A 4928-nucleotide genomic window follows, 5' to 3' on the forward strand; every position below is an offset into this window, starting at 1 on the left:
GTGTGTGATTAATGGAAGTAAACAAGGAATTGTGAAAAGAAAAACAAGGATAGAAGGAGACACTTAGTCATAATTAGCATTATGAAGACCAAAAGTTTAAGAATGGATTTTTCAGGGGTTGGGGTACAGAGGGATGAGAGAAAAATCTTAGATGAACATGACAGGTGAGGTACAGAAGCAAGAAAATTCCGAGAAAGCAAAACAGAGAAAGAGGCTCTCAGAAGGCAGAGACCTCCCAGAAGGTCCCTGTTTAGCGGGACTGAGTAAAGGGAACGGTGTACGCCGGTAGTGCCGGCTTTCTTTCCACAATCTGCTTCTCTATTGCACATCTTGTCAGTGCATTAACCTGCAGTCTCTCTCTGTGGTCGTGTCATGGGGGCTAGTGACCTTCTTTGGAATTTCTGTATCTTTGAGCTTGTTCCTGTTTACTGACTTTGCTCCTCACCAGCAGAGCCTGGAAGTACTCTTTGTGATCTTTCTTTGCCTTCAGTACCCCATTAAAAGCTGATTGAGTTTGAAAGTTTGGGACTTTTTCCTGGTCATGTTCAGTGGTACTCAAGGTAAAATATAGTAAGCCAAATAAAGATTAGGAACAGGAACCAGAGATTTGATAGTTTTTATTGTTTTGTTATTATTGTTGGCAGTGGTGGTTTTTGTTTGTTTGTTTGTTTTTTGTTGTTTTTTTGTTTGTTTGTTTTTGAGACAGGGTCTCCCTGTAGCCCCAGATGGCCTGGAATTCACTATGTAGACTAGGCTGACCACAATCCACCTGTCTCTACCTCCTGAATGCTGATATTAAAGTCAAGTGCCACAGTGCTGGGCCATTATTCTTCTCTTTAAATTTTTAAATTTATTATTGTGTGTGTGTGTGTGTGTGTGTGTGTGTGTGTGTGTGTGTGATGTATGTGAGGGAATACAGGCACATGCATGCCATGATGCACATGTGGTCAGAGGACAACTCTTGGCAGTTGGTTATCTCTTTCCACATTGTTGATGTTGGATCTGTTTTGCTGTTTCTGCCGTGCTTTGTACTCTATGCTAGCTGGCCTCGGAGCTTCTGGGCAGATCTTCTCCCTCACTCTACTTCTTTTGTCACCATAGGAGTGCTGGGATTATAGGTATGTGCCACCACATCCAGCATTTGTGTGTGTGCATGTGTGTGTTCCAGGGACCAAAGTTGGGTCATCAGCCTTGCACAACTACAGCTTTTACCCACCGAGCTATCTCATGGGTTCTGCATCCTTGTTCTTGAAGAAAACATCTCTTGTGACAAAAATTAAAAGAATGCTCTTTGATGAATTAATAATGTAGCAAGAGTCTTATCAGTTTCCATTGTTAATTTAGTAGGAGATCTGAAGAATGGCCAATAGGAAGATTATTTTTGTACACATTATTTGGAAAATATAGAACCAGTATTCAGGGAGTTTTGCCATGACATTTTTTGTTTGTGTCTTCTCAGAATGTCATAAATGATCCCATATCATTCATCTGACAAGGCAGAAAAGCACCACATGAACATGTGGATGAAGATGACATGTAAATTAGGAAGATATCTGTGACCAGCATGCCAGTTATGCAGAGTCCTCCAGCATTTACTTAGTTCTACTCTGTGCTGGGTCTTGAATGGTAACAAGAATAGGAAATCCCTGCCTCCAAGAAGTTTACATTTTAGGGATTGGATAGAGAAAATTAAATATGAAAATACATTCTTTCAAAGGCAGAAAATGTCTACATCTGCTATTATCATGCACACTGATATTTTTATACGTCTTCCAAATTTATTGGAATGGCACATTTTCTCATCTTCACCACACTGAAAGTGCTCCGTGGATTTTGAACCTTGGTTCATAATTGATCTTTGTTAGATCTCTATCATTTCTTTGATTTAGGAAGTAACCAAATTAGAGAACTAAGAATTATTCTGTGAAATGAGCCCCCCTGCCTCCTAAGGTGAATGAGCCTTGTCAATCTACCCTTTACTTAGAATGACATTGAAGGTCAAGTGTCACATCCTCATGTGCTATCTTTCAAAGGCTTCTCATCAACTAAGAAATATGACACTAATACCCTGGTGAGGGTTGCCCCAGTTTTTAAAATCAGACTTTATCCATCAAATATGGAGACATGAATCCTGCACCACCAGAGCCCACCACCCATAGACTTGCCCATGTGTGGAACACAGAACTGGTAGAGTACAAGTCATATTTAAAGCAAGAGATTTCTTATTTTCTCTTGAAAAAGAGATAAAATCTGTTGTGTAGTAGGAGATTTTCTTTTACAGAAACTGGCCGATGCTGGAAAGGGTACTAGATGCTGGAAATGAGCAGGAGAAATTTTAACAGGTGCCTTAAAGTCATTACATGTTAAATTCTGTAAACATGCACAGAACAGACACTGGCAATTACCTTTAAATGATGGCTGATGTAATGGAATAACACAGCATCCTCCTTTCACAGTGTTTACATATTTTATTTTTGGTTTTATGATCTTTCTTCAATGTTGCAAATATATCTCTGTAAAATTATCCTGACAAAACTCTCAAATCTCATATTAGTTGAATATTATTATTTGAATGTGTGTATCAAAAGATGAACAGAATTGATAGTAGTGTCCTGGGAGATTTTTTAATAATGACCAGAATGCCTATACTGCTGGAATCAAGCATTCTTAATAACAGTTAAGAATTGATCACTAAATGAAATCTAGAGTCGGTGTCTCACAATCTCATTTCAATCTACCTTTCTCTTTCTAAACAGTTGTCTTAAATAACTCTTGTTCTTTGGGTTTTTTTAGAATTGTGTAAAAATATGAGATATTTTATCTTAATCCCCAGAAGCTGAAGTGTGTCCTTAATAATCTTACAAATTTATATGTATTGCACTAGCAACCAAATACTAGAAAATTGGTCTTTAATCTGTAGCTTTATAAAAGGTTAGCTTTCTCTCAAAATCTTTGCTAACTGTTTGGACCATGCTGACTGATTTCTTGAATGAATTGACTCATCTTGCCTGTTTCACACACACATACTACAGAAAAAGATGAATCACTAAGAAGACTGAACCTTGAGCCCAGACTGAAGCTCAGCCAAAGTAAACAGAAAACTAAATAAATCAGTGTTTCCTTCAGCTGGGTTGCCTGTGGGCTAACTAAGGATGGGCTACGCATACACAGAAAAGGGAAATTCCAAGGACAGGGAGATTCTGACAGCCAATCAAATCAGTCCGAGTTGGAAAAGCTCAGAGAAACTAGGAGGGAGAAAATGCCATAAAAACGCATCAAGTTAATTTCACGCCTTTCCACCTTCAACTTTTGCACAAATTAAATTTAATGCTCTTCAGCCTGAGTGGTCTGCATGCAAAATGGTATCACAAGACTGGGGCTCAGAGAGGTAAAGAGGGCTCAGCATTATTTACAAAATTGTAAGAAAATATTTGTTCTGTGATTATGAGTAATTTCATAGTAATTAAAATGTCCGTCTTCTCTCCTTAAATGGACTGAAAGTCTTATAGCTCACAAATCAAACCATTTAATTTTGTTGCTATTAAATACCAAGTTAAGGTGACCAACTAATCCAGTCATTTTTGTTTTAGTTTCTACATAGAAATGAGGGGTTTTGTTTATTATAAAATCTCTAGAATACCTTCTTGCACTAATGCTTTGGAAAACATATGTTCTTTTCTGGTGAGTGTCTTAATGTTGGAATAAAACTGCTTGGGGCAGGAAGACATCACAAACACAGGCTGCACATCACCTCTGAGGAACACAACAGACATATTTCTGATATTCAGTAGAAATGCTGTAGCCAGTTTTCTATCCACAATGGGAAGTTCCTTCTGGAACGAGGAGCTGCAACAAACCCACAGAAACCAAAGGCATAAGAATGGAGAGGTGAGGTAAGGAGCTGTTTTTTTGTCGTTTTTGCATGGTTAACAATTCTTTCTGCTCATAATACTCCTTGAACATTTCCCTTTCTTTTGCTCTATTATATGGCTCTATTTCAGGGCCTGGAGCGCTGAAGTCCCAGCTGAGTATCTGCAAGAGGCCTGTTTTGGGTAACTCCTGCACACCCCTCCCCCCCTGGTCTTGTGATGGTGAGGGGCAATGAATGTGAGGAGGCTGCACATTTGTGCTGCCTGCTCCTCCCGGGTTGGCCTTCATTTTTTTCTGTAATGTTTCTTTCAGATGAAGCAAAAAGGTGGTGAACACCATTTTTATTTTTTGCCAGTGGTAGAAGGGAGGCAAAGACATTGGCAGTGCTCCGGGTTACCATAGTCACTAGTCACTCTCCCCATGCTGGTGAAAAGGAAGAGGAGAGCGCAGTCAAGACCATTTACGACATCACAAGAAAGTGGAAAGAGTGTGTTTAACTCTAGCTAAACTGATCCTTATTCCCTGGGTGATGCTCGAAGATGCCTTGATCATCTTTGTTCCCCCCAGCATCCCTGCACAGCATGATACTAGTCTCATAGATTTTAGCTCTTCAGCAAGAATTACAGCAAGCCTATCTGCTTTTGCCTTGGGCTATCTAGGCATTTATAGAACATTTTCTCTAGTTCAAGCAAAATTATCTTGGAGAAATATTATTTTATTTTTCCCTAAATATTATTGTTTTCTCTTTTGCTTCTAAACTTTCCTTTCAAATCCAAAAGCTGTGCCAGGGTCTGTGCTTTTCTCTGCTGGAATCCATCGGCAGTCTACCAAACCCTTTTGGCATCTTGGGACATAGGGCCAACAGCCCTGGATCTGAAAAGCTCAGATGAGACAGGAATAAAAGCCCATGGGGGTTCATGCTTTTGTAAGTAACCCCCTCCGGGACATCACAAACTCTGTAAGAAAACCCAAATAAATATGGGTATTCCCTACTGTAGTTTTTGTCATAAGAACATATAGAGAGAGAAGGTTGCAGGACACCTCCTACTGGGCCTGAA

This window comes from Nannospalax galili, unplaced genomic scaffold, assembly GCF_000622305.1.
Source record: "Nannospalax galili isolate Female #2095 unplaced genomic scaffold, S.galili_v1.0 scaffold41, whole genome shotgun sequence".
Classification (NCBI taxonomy): Eukaryota; Metazoa; Chordata; class Mammalia; order Rodentia; family Spalacidae; genus Nannospalax; species Nannospalax galili.